Source organism: Lynx rufus, unplaced genomic scaffold, assembly GCF_022079265.1.
Source record: "Lynx rufus isolate CCGP_SWC_20201006 ecotype Redwood Valley unplaced genomic scaffold, mLynRuf1.p SCAF_5, whole genome shotgun sequence".
Lineage (NCBI taxonomy): Eukaryota > Metazoa > Chordata > Mammalia > Carnivora > Felidae > Lynx > Lynx rufus.
Genome location: NW_025814867.1, coordinates 70,984,240 through 71,007,834, shown reverse-complemented (window position 1 = coordinate 71,007,834; position 23,595 = coordinate 70,984,240).

Genomic DNA, 23,595 nt, shown 5'->3' with positions numbered 1-23,595 from the left:
TAACGAAGTCCACTTTACTAATTATTTCTTTCATGGATCATATCTTTGATGTAGTTGTTGTCACATCCAAGGTCAGCTAGGTTTTTTAATGCTATCTTCTAGAAGTTTTATGGTGTTGTGTTTTGCATTTAGATTTATGAGAGACTTTGAGGTAATTTTTGTGAAGGTTGTAAGGTCTGTGTCTCGATTCATTTTTATTTGTATGTAGATATCCAGTTGTTGCAGAACCATTTGTTGAAAGCTATTATGTTTTCAGAAGGATAGAAACAATCTAGTGCGGGATTCAGAGGATAGAGACCGAGATGACAAAGAGGATTTAAACTATGCTAAAGGAGAACAAGCTTAAGTTTCATGAAGGTGTTGAAACTTGGAGAGACAAATCATCATAGGACATAATACCTGTCTTTGGCTATTTGAAGCGTCATTAGATGTATGATTAGAATCTTAATGGAATTTTAGGGAGTGAATTTGGCCAGCAAGTAGAAGGGAATAGGCTGCAGCTTCTTTTCACAATATTCTGAAAGCTAGAGATTTCCGGAAATGGGAAAGATTGGCACAAGAGGAAATAAGTTCCCCTTTGCTAGGTGCCTCCATGGGATGTAGTTCAGCTTTGGGAAGTAAAAGAACTAGACTATCTAAAACATCTCTTCTAATTTTGAATTCTGAGCTCTTAAGCTTTGCTTAGATATGTACACAGCTCAATCCTGTTAAATGCATAAAAATCAAGGAGAAGGGCAGCACAATTTAGGTATATTTTGGAACAACTTAGAAATAATACTGGGGGAAAAAAAGAAAAAAATGACTATTGGTGCCAGGTATATGAGCACATTCTTGGGGATGGTCTAACTCTGCTCTGGATTTTACTAGAGGGTCATTTGCCCACTTTATAGCTATCCACCAACCCATAGCCGTAGGTAAGTGTGGAGATAGATGTGTTTAAAACCTTTTGAGGGATATAAGCCAGGGTCTGAAAGTGCCAACTATAGGACTGCTCTGACACTCAGCCATATGTCTAGGAATTCTGGTGTCTTCTGTAAATGATGTCAAGATATCATAACCAGGAATAACTCAATGGGACCTTCATTTTGTTTTTAAATTAAGTACATATTAAGCATCTATTTTGTGCCAGCCAGGTACTATACTGAAGTTGGCCATGTTTCACAGTTATATAGAGAACAGTTTTCACTCATTTCATTGGAACTTATTTTCAATTAAATATACCAAAGATTTCTATTCACTGATCATTCTAAAACTAAGGATTTTGTTTCTGGAGCTGAGGAATTTCATAGTGCCCAGAGGTACTTCAGAAATGTCTCTTTTGTGAACAATCTGTGAGGGAACGAGGCCAGGAAAACATACATCTAGTTCCTAGTTGGGAACATTGAGATGAGACTAATTTTTATTGAACTGGCTGCATGAATTTATTGTCATACAGAGTAAATATTGTGGTTGAAAACTATAATATTTGTTAATGTTTGGCAGCATGGAAACTAATTAATCATTCTCTCTTCATGCTTCGGATCGGCGTGGTTTGCATATTCATCACAGGCCATGAGTGACACTCCAGACAGGTTGGAGCTCAAGTTGAAAAACATGTCCAGTGTTATGGGACCAAGTGTCTCCTGGGTAGGATTAGTGTGATAATTTAATTTAATGTATTAATTTATTCAGAATTTAATTCCAAGATAAAATTGCTTTTTTTCAAATATATTTTCTTTCCTTCTCCTTTCCCTTCCTCCTTCCCTTCCTCTCTATGATAAAATCAGAATCATCTAATTTTTCTGCCTGTTTTCATGTCTGCCACAAAGCTTGGAACTAAATTTGGTATTTAGTTACAGAAAGTCACTCATTCATAATTCCTAGTTGACTGTTCTCTCATATTTTTAATGATCATCATTATATGTCTATTTCCAGTATTTTGTTTCATACATATCTTTATATTATATATTCCTTCAAGTTATTTTTAGAAATTGGCAGAATCTACATGAAACACACATTAAAAAAATGCAGGTAGGAAAAGTACTATTAATAGAGGAAACTGTTTGCATTTCACTAGTAGCTTTGAATGTCTGAAGCTTTGCATTTCATACCAAAAAAAAAAAATCAGGCTCTATCATAAAGAAACAACCTATATGAAAATGTTAAACATGACTTAAGACAAGGATGGGTGCCATCTGCTTAGTGTTTTCATATTACGTAGAACTTTCCTTTACTGGGAGAGTTTTTCCAAAATACGTACTTTGATTCCCTTTGCCAGTCTCTCCAGCCCCCACGATAAGCAGAAATAATTTCATCATTGTACATACGTCTTGAAATTCAGAGACCCACTACATCCTAGACAGGGCTAGAGATGTTGGAGGGGCACACGGAATGTTAATGTCTGTGTAGACTATGTGGGGCTGGTTCATTGGGTGCAGCAGTGGCAGTGGTCCAGAAAACGTTGATGGGATGCATCTGGTCGAAGCTCTATTGTCAGAGAAGGCATCAGCTAGGGTGGGGAGATCTAGCAGGTGCTTGGAGGGCTGGTTATCAAACTTGGCTGCACATTGGAATCACCTGGGAAGCTTTAACAACTACCGAAGCCTGGGGAAGACTGCTGAGGTCAATGTAATACGGATTTTTTTTTTTTGAGGCGGGGGACATCAAGGTTTGTTTTTTTTTTTTCCTGCAGCATAACTGTCTGTACCATTACTAGCCTTGGAGGAGGTGGGTTGCCTTCCAAAGGGCTTAAGAATGGAAAGAAGCTGTTGTTTTGTTGTTTTGTTTTTTTGTTTTTTGTTTTTTTTCTTAAGACACTGGTGAGCAATCCTCGTGGTTCTGCTGTAGGTAACTGTTCTATGTTTGTTTGAACATTGTGGCCCCTTTAATGCTGGCTTTAGTGTAACCTCTGCCTTATTCCTCAGGGACAGATACTATGTCCACAGAAAGAAAGAATCTGTTTGCTTATCTCAAAGGACACTTCGCAATGAATCCATATGAAATGCTTGTGGTGAAGCACGTAGGACCTGAAGTTGACTGCCTTGCTGGGAATGCTTTCTCCACCTCTTAGGAGCATTGTGACTCTGGGCAGTTACTTAGTCCCCTTCCCTGTAGAATGCATATATTAGTGATGCCTACCTCTTAGGCTTTTATATTAAGTATAATATAATGTAGGCAAACAATGTAGAAGAAGGCCTGGGCTGTCGTTAACACTAGGTCAGTGTGTCTCCAAGTGTTGTCCCCAGACCAGAAGCTTCAGTGTCACCTGGGGACTTGTTAGAAATGGAGATTCACTCTGCCCACCACAGACTTATTGGTTCAGAAACCTGAGTGGGGGGCGGGGGGGACAGCAATTTCTGTTTTAACAAACCCTCCAAGAGATTCTGATGTGGACTAAAGTTTGACGGCCACTTGTGTTTTTTAAATTAATTCCCACCAGCATACATTTTAAATAGCAAACTCGTTGTGGTGGTTATTACATTGTCTAAAAAGAAACATCCTCTTAGAGCTAAACTATTTACATTTAAATAGTCAAACTATTCTTCTCAATTCACAATTCAAACAATTACTTTAAAGTGGTTTATGTATAATTATCACCTTCATCACTGAAAAAACACTACAAGTTTTGCAACTGGGGTGTATACCAGTCCAGGAGAAAATTTGTCAGCGTTGCTCTGGAATACACATTTGGAGAACCTTAGGGATGAGGATAGCTGTCTGGGATTTTGAAGTGATGGGGCTGACTAGAGACTGACTACCGACTTCCAAATTGTGATAAGTTAAACTGGGTGTGTTGATGCCATTTATGGAAAGGCCTTGAAAGTCAGTAAAATTAAGCTTGATCTAGTAAAACTCAACCATAACCTTTGAGCTTTTTTGAGTACAGAAGTAGGGAAATAAATGGAAACTGGAAAGATTGAATTATAGTGGGCCAAGGGCCAGGCCAAGGCCAGGGTCTTAGAGCTGGACAGGTACTGAGGAATGTGGAGGTTTCAGAGGTCCTCGAATGTAGGGATGGGGAAGAGGCTGGGAGAGAAACTCACTGGCCTCTACCAGAGACTATATGTTAAATTATAATAAAAGCAGTGACATGACCAGGCCTAAGGATGTCATCCAAAGAGGCATCTTCTAATGGAGGTTGTGGAGCTACAGGGTTTCTTAGACACAGGCTAGGCAATTGCTTTTTTTTTCCTTCTTCAAATTTTACTGTTTATTTGTTGCAGTGTTGAGTACATATCTTAAAGATCCCAGATCCCATAATTTCCCCTTTAATGATGTACTGAGACATCAAGTCCTTAAGGTTTTTTTTTATTATTAAAATATTTTATTTATTTATTTATTTATTTATTTATTTATTTATATGAAATTTATTGTCAAGTTGCTTTCCATACAACACCCAGTGCTCATCCCAACAGGTGTCCTCCTCAATGCCCATCACCCACTTTACCCTCCCTCCCACCCCCCCATCAACCCTCAGTTTATTCTCAGTTGTTAAGAGTCTCTTATGGTTTGGCTCCTTCCCTGTCTGTAACTTTTTTTTTTCCCCTTCTCCTCCCCCATGGTCTTCTGTTAAGTTTCTCAGGATCCACATAAGACTGAAAACATGGTATCTGTCTTTCTCTGTATGACTTATTTCACTTAGCATAACACTCTCCAGTTCCATCCATGTTGCTACAAAAGGCCATATTTCATTCTTTCTCATTGCCAAGTAGTATTCCATTGTGTATATAAACCACAACTTCTTTTCCATTCACCAGTTGATGGACATTCAGGCTCTTTCCATAATGTGGCTATTGTTGAAAGTGCTGCTATAAACATTGGGGTACAAGTGCCCCTATAGGCAATTGCTTTTATTTTCAGGTGATCGTTCATCATTGGCTTGTGGGTACAGGCACAGGCTGACGAGACAAAACAGGTGATCTAGATGGACCTCACCAAATGTTCTGAGATTGGGGGGAACACTTCAGTTCAGAGCATGTCTTTTTCAGGGTTTGTGCCAACTGTACTGGATATGGACCATCCAGACTCTGGTGCCCTAAACTGAGAGTGTATTTGTGTGTGTGTGTGTATGTGTGTGTGTGTGCGCGTGCGCGCATATGTGTGTGTGTGTGTGTGTGCGCGCGCGTGCGCGCATATGTGTGTGTATGTGTGCGTGTGTGCGCATATGTGTGTGTGTGTGCGCGTGCGCGCGCGCGCGTGTGTGTGTGTGTGTGTGTGTGTGTGTATGAGAGAGAGAGAAAGGCAGAGAGAGAGAGAGAGAGAGAGAGAGATGCTTTTCTGTTTATTCTTTTCTTTAACATAATTTTGTGAGTCACTCTGGGTTTGGGTTCTTTTCTCTGGAAAACCTAGGTGTTCTGTGTTCTAGAGCCTTTCCTTACAGGAATTAGGTTGACTTCTACCTCTTGGGGAATTCTTGCTCAAAGTTGTCTAGGTGCTCAGAGTCAGTTGCCTTTTATTCCATGATTTTGGGACCTGGAGCTGTTGGGTGTTGAGTGTGACAAAATTTAATTTTTGCTGGGGTCACTGTAACATGGAAGTTTTCTTCCTGAGTAGATTTTGTGGTAGGGACAGGGTAGGAGACTCAAGATTTCTAGGGATGCCCTATTTTGGATTTATCTATTGTAATGATAAGGCAGACTTAGTACTGTGATCATCTATTTGTGGGAACCCTTGGGCATTAGATACCAGGTAAGTCTCTCCCTCTGCCCCTCCTCCTCTCTAGATCATGTTTAATGTCATCACTTGGGTTTTAGTTAGGTGGGGTTTCCCAAGGTCTCCAGGGTTACCTCCACCTATTTTATGAATTCCATTTCTTGAACAGGGAAAACCAACAGCCAGCAGGGATATTGGAGATATCTCTCCCTCTCTCCCCCTCTCCCTTTCTCTCTTTCTTCCCATTCCCTCTCTTTCTCTGTGTCATCCATCTCTCATCTACCATCTATCATTTATCTATCATCTATCTTATCTTATTAGTGTTTAGGCTAGGATCACAGAATCAGCATATGTGCACGAAGATGCTTCTATTGGCAGAATAAGTAAATTATTCCCCTTTAAAGCTTTGTGTAGCCTTTAAAGGCCTATTAAAAAAAAACAGCATGTGATCCCTTAAATGACACTCTAAGTTATTGTTTTAGTTAAAAATCTGTTTCAGTGAAATTGGAGTGAGTCTGAATACAGTGCTGGTTCAATGCTTTCCCATTGGCCAAGGTTCCACTTGGTCTTTCTAGCAGCACCACCTATTGAGATAAGCAACAGGGTCCTTTGATGCCGAGGAACAATGGGCTTGTAGGAACCCCCTTTCAAGAGAATGATGAAAGAATCCAATGGACGTTTAGTTTTTTTTCCTCATTCATTCTTCTTAATAATATAATAGCTGAAATGTCACCCTTAGTGTTCAGAAAAGTCAGAATGTTACAAGTGATAGAGGATCTTAAGAAAAAGAGTATAGACTCAGGAGGAGGAAAACAGCAACCAGTTGTTCAAGTGTGTGTGCGTGTGTGTGACAGAGAGAGAGACAGAAAGAGAGAGAGAGAGCGAGCTTACATTTGTGTGTGCATGGGGTGCCTCATGCATTAAACATTTTAGAAAGTGTAGGCACAGCTGGTGCCCGGACAGTGAGTCATGTGATCTCTGAAACATGATGAGGTAATCCTTCTCTGCTCATCTACTTGGTAATTATGGCCTGCCAAATTTCTTTTTGGTATTTGCTTTAAAAATAAATGCCCAGCCAGAGCAGTTTAACCCTTTCCATCCTTTCCAGCTGTTCCATTTGCATCATTGACTCAAGTGTCACCCTGAGCTGTTGAAACCTGCCTATGTGGCATAGTATTCCCTAACCTTTCATTTCACATAGGTCAACACTTGGCTTTTAAATGGTGGTAAATTTCAGGCACTACTGATTCAGTCTGGGCAGCTAGAGGTGAAAGGCTTTATATCTTTGGAATCCTTGTGAAATAGCCAGTCACTCAGAAAGCAATTTTGAATCTTTTACACAAAGCAGAAAGATTAACACTGTTACTGAGGGGACACAAAGGGGATGCATCTGTCTTATAAAGCTAGTAGCTTTTTCATTGCCTCATTCTTGTAACAGAGGTTACTCTGAGTTGCTGACTAGGTTCTGTGGTCTTTTGGAAGCTTGGTCCAGGGACAGGTAAATGTGCTATTTAGTCCTGTCATTGTGATTTTTTTTCAATCACCGTTTGGATGGGGGAATAGCAATCCATCAAGTTTATCTTCCCATATCAAAGCCTCAGTGAAATTTCTTAGGGTTTATCACTATATCTGATTTGCTGGTTAGCATCTACCTAGCATCCCTTGATTTGCATCATCAGCTTAACTCAGAAAAGATGAAGAATTATACAGGATATGCCTCTTCTCCTCTTTGCAGGTAGCTTCTCAAATTCAAGATTCAAAGTAGCTTAGGCACTTCGAAAAGTAGCTTAGGGGCTACTTTCCAAATTGCACTTGGAATATCTCTAGGAAGAATTTACTTTCTCTACTTTTTCTAAATATCTCTACTTCATGGTACATTTTTGGTCCTGTTTCTGTTTTGGACCTATTTGCCACCTCCTAAGAAGGACAGAGAGATAGGTTAGGGGATGGGATGAGTTAGCTCCCAGTACAGGCATACTCTATGTGGAATCCTGGAGCCAGTGGAATTCAGAAAGTAGAAGCTGTATGCCTGGGTTTTAAATGCCATTTGTCATCATGCTCATACCAAACTTGGCAGAACGGGGCACTTGGGGGCTCAGTGGGCTGAGCATCAGACTCGATTTTGGCTCAGATCACGATCCCAGGGTTGTGGGATGGAGCCCCACATCAAGCTCTGTGCTGAGCGTGGAGCCTGCTTGAGATTCTCTTTCTCTCCCTCTGCCCCCCCTCCTCTCTCTCTCTCTCTCTAAACAAACAAACAAACAAACACTTGGCAGAAATTATGACAGAAATCATTAAAAATTGTGGAATGTATTTTCTATGCTTGTTGCTATGCTAATTGATGGTATTTACAATATTGTGGAACTTATAAGACAGCTATTATCCTTATTTTATGGATGAGTATACTAAGGAGAAGACAAAGTAAGTGAATTACCCACAGTCACATGGTAACTAAGTGGCAAAGCCAGGGCAGAAATCTATTTCCTCTGACTACATGTAAATTTCCCATTTTGCATATTCAGTAAGATAACATGGTTAACTTCTTGATACTTAGTTCCCTGTATTCTTCTTCTGTTCCCCATTCCAATGCTTTGTCCACCTGTCTCCCTCTTTTAGGTCATCTTCAGTTGGAATCGTTAGCACTTTGTTGAAATATTAGTTCTTTAGGGGACACTCAGATTGTCCAGACAAAGGAGTCCCTCTGATACACGCTCTCTGTGCAAACGACACTTCTCTTTCAGAGTCTATATCACAACTAATAATTATTTGTGCAATTATTTTGTAGTGTCTTTTTTCTATACCAGACTTTATATAGTCCATGTGAACAGAAATCACTCTGTCTTGCTCATCCTCATAATTCTAGCTTTTTAGCAAAGGCTACCTACCTAAAAAGCAACTCAAACCATATTTCTTAAGTGGATGAAGGAATGACTAGCACTTTTTGAGTGATAGCTGTTGTGTTATATTTACTATTTTTGATAATTGAATAAAATGTCTTATGTACATATCATTGGGGAAATGGAAGAACCTGTTACAAAAGCAATGCCAGGGTTAGTGATTTCTGAACATGGCCTGAGGTTGAAGTGAAGGCACAACGAATGACATGTTCAAAGCCAAATCAGGAGGCAGGAAGAGGGGAGTACAAATGAGCACATGCTTTGCCTTGACCTAGCTGCCAGTCACTTCTCAAGTACTTCGGAAAAAGAATAGCCTTTCAACCTATAGCTTTTATTCAAGGGAAAGAACTGGTTCATCTCTAAGCCTTAGTATGTTAATAAAGAAAGATCTCGAGGCAATTCAGTTCTGTAGTTTTCTTCCTCCAAGTATTTTCCAGTTTACCCCATTGTTTTTCAGTGCTAGTTATGGCTTTCTACATTCTTAATCAGAGTTTATTTTTGAGCCAATTATCTTCGTGTCTTATGAACTTGAAGAAGCATTCTCTTTCGTATCTGTGTGAAGTTGAGGGAGAGATTTCATTTTTTCCTCTAAGTTTTGCTGCTTAGTCAGTCATGTGAGACAGCTTCTATTGTATTCCTTTCAGGTCTGTTTCGTAGTGTATCTACGCTGTGGTTTTTGCAATATCTTAGCCAAAGATAATATAATCTGACCCAGGCTGGCCTCTGATTGATCAGTATAATTTGTAGTTGAAATTTCATACTGGAGAGATATAAAAATGTCAGTTTTTAGAGCTTTCCAGCTGGCTAAAACAACCATTGTAGCAGTGTTTTTAATTTATTCAAGAAGATTGTGTCCAGTGAATATAGCACTATAACAATGCAGTAAAATATTTTTAACCAAGGCAATCTGATTTTATTGCACCAAAACTTATTTAAGATTATGAAAAGACACAGGAACCGTTTCTTTTTTTTGTATAATAGGAAATTATGTTTCTAAACAAGTAAGACTGAGGTAGTCAAATATATAATAGGACATGCAGACACACAAATGACTGTCAAACACAAAATGCAAGTAATTAAAGCTAAAAACAATTATCCTACTCATTCAAAGAAAAAAATCAGGTAACTTACAGAAATACACAAAATACAATAGGATAAAAAAGAAACAGAAGAGTTTCTATTCAGTTTAGTACCAACACGAGACGAGAAGGTTTTGTTTTGAAAAGTTCACTGAGTAGCAACAGATTTTTTATTTTTAAATAGCAAAACTAAATTTTTACTTAGATGGTATCAGCCTTTTCCAGGTACAGTGAAAGAAATAGAGGAAGACGCTGATGTAAGATTAGACAAATTAGTAAAAATAGAAATACTTTATGATCCTGTAATCCCACTACTGGCTATTCACCCAAGGAAAATGAAAACACTAATTCAAAAAGATATTTGCACTCCTATACTTATTTACAATAAATATTTATTTACATTAGCCAAGATATGGAAGCAGCTCATGTCTATCCATAAATGAATGGATAAAGAAAATGTGATATATATATATATATATATATATATATATATACATACATACACACAAAATGGAATATTATTCAGCCATGAAAAGAATGAGATCTTGTTATTTTCTACAACGTAATTGGACCTAGAGGGTATTACACTAAGTGAAATAAGTCAGACAGAGAAAGGCATAACAGCATATGATTTTATGTACATGTGGAATTTAAAAAACAAATGAACAAATACATATACAGACAAAAAAGCAGAAATAGGTCAATAAATAAAGAGGACAAACTGGTGGTTGCCAGAGGGGAGAAGGTAGGGGATAGGTAAAATGGATGAAAGAGAGTGGGAGATACAGGCCTGCAGTTATGGAATGAATAAGTCACAGAGATAAAAGGTACAACAAAGGGGATATAGTCAGTGGGATTGTAATAGTGTTGTATGGTGATAGAAGGTAGCCACACTTGTGGTGAGCATAGCCTAAGGTATAGACTTGTCCAATCATTGTACGTGCACTGAAACTAAAGGAACATTGTGTCAAGTACATGTCAATAAAAATCAGATTAGCTCATTTAGGAAGGGTTTGCCCATGTAAACAAAGTCAGCTGTTTCTCTTCATTCTCTTCTAGGGATAGTTGCCTCCGGTCCCTGTTTAAAGACTACTAAGAAACAGAGTAAATGAGCTAGAAAGATCTTGTATTATAAAAATACAGGAATGTAGAGTCCAGAAAGTAGCCCTGTCCCTCCTTGCTCTGTCTCTCCCACCAAAATGGGGCTCAGATCTGTTTCTGGGAATTGTTGATGCAGAAGTAAGTGAGGAACAGAGTAGAGGGTCTGTTCCGTCTGAAATTTATTTCCCTTTATTTTTATGTCATATATTTTTTAATTAAAAAATTTAGACAAATGCAAAAATCAGGTATGCAACATCACAAGCAGGATATTGAAAAGTTCCCTTATCCCTGTCCACCTCCCTCATGCTGCGCCATGTGTTAAAACTTTCCCCGCAGAAATCTCCTCCTGATCTGTTCTCGGTCTCTTTAGTCTTAACTTTCCCAGGTTGTCCAATAAATAAATGGAATCACACAGCATGTAATCTTTTGAATCTAGCTTTTTTCAGTTGAGATAATGCATTTTGAAGATTCATCTATGGGGGCACCTGGGTGGCTCAGTTGGTTAAGTGTCTGACTCTTGATTTCAGCTTAGGTCATGATCTCATGGTTCCTGAGATCCAGCCCTGTGTTGGAGGGGGGAGGCTCTGTGCTGACAGAGCAGAGCCTACTTGGGGTTCACTCTCTTCCTCTCTCTGCCCCTCCTCTGTGTGTGTATTCTTTCTCTCTCTCTCAAAATAAATAAATAAACATTAAAAAAGATCCATCTATGTTGTTTTATGTATAAATCATTTTTATTGCTGAGTTATTTCATTTCATTGTATGGCTATTCCATAGTTTGTTCATCCGTTCATCTGTTGAAAGACATTTGGGTAGTTTCTAGCTTGTGGTGACTATAAAAAACATGCTGCTATAAACATTTGTGTCAAAGTTGATTTTTTGTTTTCTGTGTGTGCTCTTATATTCATAAATTTTCATTCCTCTTGTGTAAGTACCAGGAGTGAGATTTCTGAATTTGAGTCATATGATAAGTGTATGTTTAACTTTATAAGAAACTGCCAAATTATTTTCCAAAGTGGCTGTACTATTTTACATTCCCACCAGCAACATTTTAGAATTCCAGTTGCTCAAAAAAAAAAAAAAAAATCATTCTCTCAGTACTGTAGCTATCTTACTGTGGTTTTAGTTTACATTTGCCTAATGTTCAATGGTGTTGAGTATCTTTTCAATTTTTTTTTGTCATTTGTTCCTCTTCTTTTGTGAAATGTCTATTCAAATATTTTGCCCATTTTTTGTTTTCTTGTTGAGTTTCAAGTGTTCTTTATATATTCCCATTGCAAATCTATTGTTAGGTATGTGATGTGCAAATATTTCCCCCCCAGTGTGTACCTTGTATTTTTATTCTCTTAATACTGTCTTTCACCAAACAAAAATTTTAACTTTTGATGAACTGTTTTATCAGCCTCTATTTTCCTTATGGTTCATGCTTTGGTATTGTATCTAAAAACTCCATTACCCAAGGTCATGAAGATTTTTCCTATGTTTTCTTCAGAAGCTTTATAGTTTTACGGTTTATAGTTAGATTTATGATGCATTTTGAGTTAATTTTTGCATAAGGTGTGAGATCTACATGCTTTTATTTTTGAATATGTATGTGTAGTGGTCCCAGCATCATTTGTTGTGAAGATTATTCTTTCCCCATTGAATTTTCCTTTGCATTGCTGTCAAAAACCAGTTGGTAGGATTCACTAGTGAAAGCATTTGGATCTGGTGTTTCCTTTGTCAGGAAGATTTTAATTACAAATTCAATTTCTTTAATAGATATAAGGATATTCAGGTTATTTCTTTTTGAGTAGGTTTTGGGTCATTTGACTTTCAAGGAATTGTTCCATGTTTTTGAATTATAGCTATGGAGTTTAGTATTTCCTTATTAACATTTTAATATCACAGAGGTTTATGCTGATGTATCCTCTTTTATTCATGGTGTTGACATTTTGTATGTTTTTTCTGTTTTGTTATTGATCTATCTGGCTAGATATCAACTTCATTGGTTTCTTTCTAAAACAAACTTGGAATCACTAATTTTTTTGTTTTCTTTTTTCACTTTCATAGATTTCTGGCATTGTAATTATTATTTATTTTCTTCTACTTTCTCAGGGTTTAGTTTACTCTTATTTTCTAATTTCCTGAGTTGAAGTGTACCTTATTTATTTGAAACCTTTCTTCTTTTCTAATATTAGCATTTAATAACACAAATTTCCCCTCTAAGCACTCCTTTAACTGTATCCTATAAATTCTGATGAGTTGTATTTTCACTTAGTTCAAAATATTTTCTAATTTCCCTTGAGGCTTTTTATTTGACCTATGGATTATTTAGAAGTGTGTAGTTTAATTTCCAGGTATTGGGGAATTTTTTCCAAATATCTATGTTTGTGATTTCTAGTCTAGTTCCATTATGATAAGAGAACATATTTTGTATGATTTCAGTTCTTTTATTTATTTCCAGTTTTATTGAGAAATGTTTGACATTCATCACTGTATACTTTTAAGGGGTACAGCATGATGGTTTGATTCAAATATATTATGAAATAATAACCACAATAGGTTAGTTAACATTCATCATCTCACATAGATACAACCAAAAAAAAAAAAAAAAGAAAAGAAAAAAATTCTCCTTTTGTTGAGAATTCTTAGGATCTACTCTTCTAACTACTTTCCTATGTATCATACAGCAGAGTTAACTGTAGTCATGCTATACATCCCCTCTCTAGTACTTAATTTATCTTCTGACTGTCAGTTTGTCCCTTTTGATCATTTTCTTCCAGTCTCCCCTCACCCAGTTCAGCCAACCCATGCCTTTGGTAACCACAAATCTGATCTCTTTTTTAATGAGTTTGGTGGTTTTTGTTTTGTTTTGTTTTATATGTGATCCCACATATAAAACAGTGTCGTTCTCTGTCTCACTTTTTCACTTAGTATCATGTCTTCAATATTTGCTAAAGTTCATGGTACAAAGTAGAACATGGCTTATGCTGGTTAATGTTTCATGTACGTTTGTAAAGAATATGCATTCTGCTGTTGTTGGGTAGAGTGCTTGATAAATGTCAGGTTTGATGGTGTTCAGTCCTTCCATATTTTTTTCTGATTTTACTATTAGTTCTACTGATAGTTGAGAGAGAAATGTTGAAAACTCCAAATATAATTGTGGATTTTCTCTTTTTCCTTTCAGTTCTGTCAGTTTCTGTTTTGGTTATTTTCAAGGGCTATCTTCAGGTATATACAAATTTAGGACTGCTGTGTCTTCTTGGTATGCATTGACTCTTGTCATTATGTAATGTCTTTATCGCTGTTAACTTTCTGTGCTTTAAGATCCTTTTTTTGTCTGATATTAACATAGCCTCTCTGGCTTTCTTCTAGAGTGTTTCTGTGGTAGATCTTTTTCTATCGTTTTAGTTTTACCTCATCAGTTTTATGTTTTATCCATTCTGACCAACTCTGTATTTTAATTAGTATATTTAGACCATTTCCTCATTTGCTTCCAAGCAGTTATTGATATGGTTGGATTTAGTTGTACCAATTTTTAGTTTGTTTAATGTCTGTCTCCTCTATTTTTTATTTTTCTGTTTTTCCTGTCCTGACTTCTTTTGGGTTATTTGATTTTTTTTTAGTGCTTTCTCCAGAGATTACAATAAACTGGCTTAATTTTTTAGTCTGCTTATAATTAATATTTGGCCACTTGAAGTGAAATATAGGAACCTCACAGTTATATAGATAACTTTGTTGTCTCTTTTTTATGTTGTAGATGACATATGTATAATGTCTACATAATTTTAAGGCACAACAGGTGATGTTGTCATTTTGCTTTAAGCAGTCAAAGATATTTTAGAGAACATAAAAAGAGAAATATCATTTATTTTTTTACCTAGATATTTACCATTTGTGTTTTTCCCTATTTATTACTGAAATTCCAAGTTTCTTTCTGTTATAAATCTCCCTGCCACCTGGAAAGCTTCTTGTAGTATATGTTTTAGAGAAGATCTGGTGCTGATGAAGTTTTCTTAGTTTCCTTCATCTGAGAATGCCTTGTTGCCCCTCTTCATTTGTGAAGGTAATTTCTCCGGGTATAGGAATCTTGGTTGGTAGTTTACTTTAAAAATTATTCAATTGTATTTTGTCCTCCATAGTTTCTGATGAGAAATCTTTAGCTATTTAAATCATTTTCCCCCTATATTTCCTGTGTTGCTTTATGTTTTGAAAAATTTTTTCTTGAGAAAAAGTAGTTTTCAACAATTTGATTATAATGTATAATGAACACAAAAGAGTGTTTTTCTTTGAATTTAAGCTGTTGGGATTATCTGAGCTTCTGGAATATATAAATTTATGTCCTCTACCAAATTTGGGAAAATTTTAGTCATTATTTCTTCAAATGTTTTTCTTCACTAATCTCTTTCTTTTCTCTTTTTGGAACTCCAGGGATCTGAATGCTAGAATTTTGAGGATGTTTCCCAGATTCCTGAAACTCTGTTCATCCCCCCAAACCTCATCTCTCTTTTTCTTAATCTCTGTTGTTTAACTTGGGTAATTTCTATTGATATGTATTAAATTCTCTCACTCTTTACTCTGTTATTTCTGTTTTGCTATTGAGACCATCTCATTAATATTTTAGTAATGTGTTCTTTAGTTTCAAAATGTCTGTTTATTTATTTATTTATTTATTTATTTATTTAATAGTTTCTATTTCTTTGGTGAACGCTGTGTCTCTCTATTCATTCCAGAGAGTTTGCCTTTCCTTAATGGAGCATAGTTACAATAGCTGCTTTACAGTCTTTGATAATTCTAAAATCTAGTCATTGTGGGATTGGCATCTATTGATTGTCTTTTGCCTTGAGAGTTGTTGAGATTTTACTGGGTCTTTTGATTAATGCTGTATTGTGTTCTGGACATTTTGAACAGTATGTTTTGAGAGTCTGGGTCTTTGGGCCTATTAAAATCCTCTGGACAAAGTCAAGAGTCAACCTGGTTCAGTTTAGACCATAAGTCCCAATCTATTCTCTGTGGACGGTGGATCTGATAGCAATTTAGTTTTCAAAGACTTTCCAGTGACCCATTGCCATCCGAGACCTGCAGCAGATGAGGAGAAAGAGCCCTGAGCTTCTTGTGGGGGCTTTGCCTATGGTCCATCCAGGGGCCAGTCTGGGACTTAAGCAGTGGTTTGTTCTATAGGTGCACTCTCAAAATCTTTCTATTCGGCTTTGGTTCAGTTCCATGCATGCACAGCTCATGCACGAACCCAGGACATCATGTATAGATTTAGGGGGTCCTCTTCTCTTCAGCTTCTTCTCTGTGATACCTCCCAAACTCTCCAGTCCTAAGAGACCCCTTTCCCTATACCCCTGGCTGCAAGCTGGGGTTTTAGCTTCCCTGCGCTGTCACTCATTTCCCTTTATCAAGTGCACCTCAGGGGTGAAACAGCAAGAGAAAAAAGGAAAGAAAAATAATGGAAATTTCTCACTGCACTGTTCAGAGCATATCAGCCTCATTTCCTGGTTTCTCCAGTAAAAGAGAAGATTTTACTCTCAGAGTTTTAGGTGTCTGCATACTGTTTGCACCATAGGAGTGCTGCCTGAGCCTGAGCTTGCCTCAGGGAAGGTCCAGGAGAGTAAAAACAGAAAAACACTGGGGTTTTTCCCTAGACTCTCTGTCATGTAGGCTCCTACCTTCATTCCCTGTCCTGTAGCTAGAAAGATTTTCTTGGAGATTTTTCTATATAAACTTGCTATGTGGGTCTGCAATTCAGGCTGCTTTAGTATCTAAGTAAGAAGACAGAGGAGGAGAAAAGGGAACTCTAGGAAACTCACTATCATATTGATAATTCCTCAAGTTTTGATTTTCCTACTTATTTCACATGTTATTAATAACTTTCCAGAGTCTTCAGGAAGTTCCGTTATGTAGTCTTTCCAGAGTGTAATTTGTGGGAGAGATAGTGGACTTTGTTCGTTTAAACTGGAAGCCTCCTCTTATTTTTCAAAACATTATTGATTCTACAAACAGTGGCCAACTGTAGTTGGAAAGTTCTGTTGGTTGTGTGCTTCAGATATGTTAATGAATTAAATAGGATTGAAGGCTGTCTGGGTGATTTATTTCCACTTTAGCATTATTTCTACGGGAAAATATATTCTAAATTCCAAATAGTCATTATATGAAAACAACATTTGGCAAACAACTCGCTCCTGTCCTGTCTTCTAGATGACAAAGGAGCTTGGAGCCTGAAGTAGATATTTGCTTTGTCATGAAAGTTTCCTCAGTTTCTGTGGTCTGTACTCTGTTGTTGGTTTTGGTTTGGGCATGTTTTTGTCTATGGCTGCCTCTCTGATTCAGAATCTGTGTCATTCTATTTCCTCATTGGTTCATGGCCTTTTTTGTTGATCTTACTCTTTGCTTCTGTCCTTCTGGGTCTTGTTCTTATGCTATCATACTCTGTTCATACCCTTTATGCTGATAATTGGAAAAAATTATACTGACTGAATGTTCGTGTCCCTCAAATTTATATGTTGAAGCATAATTTTTAATGTGACAGTATTAGGAGATAGGGCCCTTGGCAGGTAATTAGGTTATGAAGATGAAGACTGTGAATGGGATTGGTGCCCTTCTAAGAAGAGACACAAAGAGACACGATCTCTTTTTCTGCCATGTGAGGATTCAGCAAGAAGATGGCTGTCTGTCTGCACATTGGGAAGAGGGCTTTCACCAGAATCTGACCATACTGCCATGCTGATCTCAGACTTGCCAGCCTCCAGAGCTGTGAGAAATAAATATCTATTGTTTAAGCCACACAGTCTATTTTATTTGTTACAGCAGCCTGAACTAAGACACTAACACTACTGTGAATTGCTTTTTTTCTCTCATAATTGATTCAAAAGCTTTCATACTCTGTTCCAAGCATTGCTTTAGAAATTGGGAGATACCAAAATTAACAGTGCCTAGATCATGACTTTAGGAAGCTCATCCTTTATGAGAAGACCATAAATGACCATATTACGAGGGCAAAATAGAGGATAGGGGAATTTAGAGAAAGGCTGGATTATTTCTTGCTGGGGAGTTTAAAGAAGACTTGATAAAGAAAGTTTGAACTGACCCGAGAGAAGAAGCAGGGTTTAAGCACGCATAGAAAGGAGGACAACCACATTGGGAAGAAACCGGAAGAAAGTCAAGGAGCTGGAGAAGCACAAGTTGGGAACAGTGGGTTCTGTTGGCTGGCAGTAAGGGATTCAAAGCAGTAGCACTTCTTCTCTCATTAGGCATAGACGTGCCATGGTATATCCATGATCCTGCTGCTCAGGAAGATTCTTCCTGTCCTCCTATCTCTTCTTCAGCACCTGGCCTTCCCTAAGACATGGTTATTATGAGGATTAAGAAAGCAATTTGTCATAGAAAGTGCTAAATAAAACTGGGGTGCTTTATTCCTCAAGAGATCTCTGCCCAGTCTCCAGGTGTGAGTGATAAGGAGCACACTTAGGGAGAGGTTTTTATCCCCCCGAAAGCATGGCCCAGGGAGGCTCTTCCAGGAAGCCCAGCAGTGAGCCCTCTGCTCCTCAGATGGAGCAAATTCTCCCTTATTTTAACTGTAGACTGGATCCCTTGTGAGACCTGGAGTCAGAAATCTCCTCATCCAGCTCTGGAGGCATGTCCAGAAGGGGTGTTTCCAAAATATTCTAAGTAACTAGAAGGATTTTTAGAATAAGCAAATTGACTCCTAAGATGACAGCACTCATTTGCGTGGAAATTTTCTGGTCTATTTTTGTTTTAAAACCTCCCTACACCATAGTCATCGTACATATGGCTCAGGGCTGCCTGTCATGTTTTTATTTTAGTCAGCTTAAGGAGGCTAATTGTCTCAATGTCTCTTACAACCTGTTATTTATTCGAAAGTGCATTTGCAATAATGCATTAAATGGTAGCCTAGTGACCTGAAAGAGTTAATGCACGTCCCCTTTTGCTGAACTTCTTCTACCTTAGAATCACTTAGGCATTTAGGGAATTTTATTCAGTGAATGTGGAATAATCATGTCTGACCCAGGTGCAGCGAGTATAGGCTTTTAAAACATGTCAAGACAAGGCTGTCTACTGACCTGTGACAAATATCAGAGAGTTAAGAATAACCGTGTGTTTTATCACCATTGTACTTGCCATCATGGAATATTTAAAGTCAAATCAGAACAAAGGCTGGAGATGAGCAAGCCAAATTTAAACAAGTAACAAGGGTCAAGGCAAGGTTAAACCTAACACACAAAATAAACTTTAAAAATGCGAACCGATCATGCCACTTCCCTGCTTAAAACCCTTGAGTGGTTTCAGGATAGATCTTAAATTCTGCGGAGTATTATCAAGATCCTTCAGGAACTGATTCCAGCCTGATTCTCTTAGGCTCATTTCTTACGGATACACCAGTGTTAATTTGCTAGCACTGCCATAACAAAGCATCACAGGCTGGGTGCCTCAAACAAGAGAGATTTGATGTCTCACAGTTCTAGAAGACAAAAGTTCAAGAATGAAGTATCAGCAAGGTTGGGTCCTTCTGACCCCTCTCTCCTTGGTTTATAGATGGCTATGTCTTCACATGGTCTTCCCTCTGTGTATACAAATTTCCTCTTCTTATAAGGAAAGTTGTATTGGATTAAGGCACACCTTAATGACCTCATCTTGACTTAGTTACCTCTTTAAAGACATTATCCCTAAGTCCAGTCACATTCTGAGGTACTGGGGGTTAGAACTTCAACTTGTAAATTTGGGGGGAACACAATTCAGCTCATGAACCCATGCTCCAGTCATGCTAAACTACTGTAGGTCTTGCTTGCTCTCACTTCTTGTCTATATACATGTAGGTCCTTTTCACACTTCCTTGTCTGACCCATGCCTACTTGGCTCAAGCATCACCTTTGTCATTGCTAGGTTGTGATCTAGAGGGCTGACACTGTGTCTCACTCATTCCTGCATTGATTGAAATAATGCTCAACAAATATTAATCTGAAGTAACAATTTTAGGGGCTCATAAAAGGAAATAAAATGGAAATGTTTTTGACACTTTCCCTGTTTTCTCCCCATTTCCACATCTCTATCTCTTTTTTAATTTATTTTATTTTTATTTATTTATTTTTATTTTTTCAATATATGAAGTTTATTGTCAAATTGGTTTCCATACAACACCCAGTGCTCATCCCAAAAGGTGCCCTCCTCAATACCCATCACCCACCCTCCCCTCCCTCCCACCCCCCATCAACCCTCAGTTTGTTCTCAGTTTTTAAGAGTCTCTTATGCTTTGGCTCTCTCCCACTCTAACCTCCTTTTTTTTTCCCCCCTTCCTCTCCCCCATGGGTTTCTGTTAAGTTTCTCAGGATCCACCTAAGAGTGAAAACATGGTATCTCTCTTTCTCTGTATGGCTTATTTCACTTAGCATAACACTCTCCAGTTCCGTCCATGTTGCTACAAAGGGCTATATTTCATTCTTTCTCATTGCCACATAGTACTCCATTGTGTATATAAACCACAATTTCTTTATCCATTCATAAGTTGATGGACATTTAGGCTCTTTCCATAATTTGGCTATTGTTGAGAGTGCTGCTATAAACATTGGGGTACAAGTGCCCCTATGCATCAGTACTCCTGTATCCCTTGGGTAAATTCCTAGCAGTGCTACTGCTGGGTCATAGGGTAGGTCTATTTTTAATTTTCTGAGGAACCTCCACACTGTTTTCCAGAGTGGCTGCACCAATTTGCATTCCCACCAACAGTGCAAGAGGGTTCCCGTTTCTCCACATCCTCTCCAGCATCTATAGTCTCCTGATTTGTTCATTTTGGCCACTCTGACTGGCGTGAGGTGATATCTGAGTGTGGTTTTGACTTGTATTTCCCTAATGAGGAGCGATGTTGAGTATCTTTTCATGTGCCTGTTGGCCATCTGGATGTCTTCTTTAGAGAAGTGTCTATTCATGTCTCCTGCCCATTTCTTCACTGTGTTATTTGTTTTTCAGGTGTGGAGTTTGGTGAGCTCTTTATAGATTTTGGATACTAACCCTTTGTTCGATATGTCATTTGCAAATATCTTTTCCCATTCCGTTGGTTGCCTTTTAGTTTTGTTGGTTGTTTCCTTTGCTGTGCAGAAGCTTTTTATCTTCATAAGGTCCCAGTAGTTCATTTTTGCTTTTAATTCCCTTGCCTTTGGGGATGTGTCAAGTAAAAATTGCTACGGCTGAGGTCAGAGATGTCTTTTCCTGCTTTCTCCTCTAGAGTTTTGATGGTTTTCTGTCTCACATTCAAGTCCTTTATCCATTTTGAGTTTATTTTTGTGAATGGTGTGAGAAAGTGGTCTAGTTTCAATCTTCTGCATGTTGCTGTCCAGTTCTCCCAGCACCATTTGTTAAAGAGACTGTCTTTTTTCCATTGGATGTTCTTTGTCAAAGATGAGTTGGCCATACGTTTGTGGGTCTAGTTCTGGGGTTTCTATTCTATTCCATTGGTCTATGTGTCTGTTTTTGTGCCAATACCATGCTGTCTTGGTGATTACAGCTTTGTAGTAGAGGCTAAAGTCTGGGATTGTGATGTCTCCTGCTTTGGTCTTCTTCAAAATTACTTTGGCTATTCGGGGCCTTTTGTGGTTCCATATGAATTTTAGGATCACTTTTACTAGTTTCGAGAAGAATGCTGGTGCAATTTTGATTGGGTTTGCATTGAATGTGTAGATAGCTTTGGGTAGTATTGACATTTTGACAATATTTATTCTTCCAATCCATGAGCATGGAATGTTTTTCCATTTCTTTATATCTTCTTCAATTTCCTTCGTAAGCTTTCTATAGTTTTCAGCATAGAGATCTTTTACATCTTTGATTAGATTCCTAGGTATTTTTAGATTCCTTAGATTCCTTTGATTCCTTAGATTCCTTAGATTCCTTTGATTATTCCTAGGTATTTTATGCTTCTTGGTGCAATTGTGAATGGGATCAGTTTCTTTGTCTTTCTGTTGCTTCATTATTAGTGTATAAGAATGCAACTGATTTCTGTACATTGATTTTGTATCCTGCAACTTTGCTAAATTCATGTATCAGTTCTAGCAGACTTCTGGTGGAGTCTATCGGATTTTCCATGTATAATATCATGTCATCTGCAAAAAGCGAAAGCTTGACTTCATCTTTGCCAATTTTGATGCCTTTGATTTCCTTTTGTTGTCTGATTGCTGATGCTAGAACTTCCAACCTATGTTAAACAACAGCGGTGAGAGTGGACATCCCTGTCTTGTTCCTGATCTCAGGGAAAAAGCTCTCAGTTTTTCCCCATTGAGGATGATGTTAGCTGTGGGCTTTTCATAAATGGCTTTTATGATCTTTAAGTATGTTCCTTTTATCCCGACTTTCTCGAGGGTTTTTATTAAGAAAGGTTGCTGGATTTTGTCAAAGGCCTTTTCTGCATCGATTGACAGGATCATATGGTTCTTATCTTTCCTTTTATTAATGTGATGTATCATGTTGATTGATATGCGAATGTTGAACCAGCCCTGCATCCCAGGAATGAATCCCACTTGATCATGGTGAATAATTCTTTTTATATGCTGTTGAATTCGATTTGCTAGTATCTTATTGAGAATTTTGGCATCCATATTCATCAGGGATATTGGCCTGTAGTTCTCTTTTTTTTACTGGGTCTCTGTCTGGTTTAGGAATCAAAGTAATACTGGCTTCATAGAATGAGTCTGCAAGTTTTCCTTCCCTTTCTATTTTTTGGAATAGCTTGAGAAGGATAGGTATTATCTCTGCTTTAAATGTCTGGTAGAACTCCCCTGGGAAGCCATCTGGCCCTGGACTCTTATTTGTTGGGAGATTTTTGGTGACTGATTCAATTTCTTCACTGGTTATGGGTCTGTTCAAGCTTTCTATTTCCTCCTGATTGAGTTTTGGAAGCGTGTGGGTGTTTAGGAATTTGTCCATTTCTTCCAGGTTGTCCAGTTTGTTGGCATATAATTTTTCATAGTATTCCCTGATAATTGCTTATATCTCTGAGGGATTGGTTGTAATAATTCCATTTTCATTCATGATTTTATCTATTTGGGTCATCTCCCTTTTCTTTTTGAGAAGCCTGGCTAGAGGTTTATCAATTTTGTTTATTTTTTCAAAAAACCAACTCTTGGTTTTGTTGATCTGCTCTACAATTTTTTTAGATTCTATATTGTTTATTTCTGCTCTGATCTTTATTATTTCTCTTCTTCTGCTGGGTTTAGGCTGTCTTTGCTGTTCTGCTTCTATTTCCTTTAGGTGTGCTGTTAGATTTTGTATTTGGGATTTTTCTTGTTTCTTGAGATAGGCCTGGATTGCAATGTATTTTCCTCTTAGGACTGCCTTCGCTGCGTCCCAAAGCGTTTGGATTGTTGTATTTTCATTTTCGTTTGTTTCCATATATTTTTAAATTTCTTCTCTAATGGCCTGGTTGACCCACTCATTCTTTAGTAGGGTGTTCTTTAACCTCCATGCTTTTGGAGGTTTTCCAGACTTTTTCCTGTGGTTGATTTCAAGCTTCATAGCATTGTGGTCTGAAAGTATGCATGGTATAATTTCAATTCTTGTAAACTTATGAAGGGCTGTTTTGTGACCCAGTATATGATCTATCTTGGAGAATGTTCCATGTGCACTCGAGAAGAAAGTATATTCTGTTGCTTTGGGATGCAGAGTTCTAACTATATCTGTCAGGTCCATCTGATCCAATGTCTCATTCAGGGCCCTTGTTTCTTTATTGACCGTGTGTCTAGATGATCTATCCATTTCTGTAAGTGGAGTGTTAAAGTCCCCTGCAATGAACACATTCTTATCAATAAGGTTGCTTATGTTTGTGAGTAATTGTTTTATATATTTGGGGGCTCCTGTATTTGGCGCATAGACATTTATAATTGTTAGCTCTTCTTGATGGA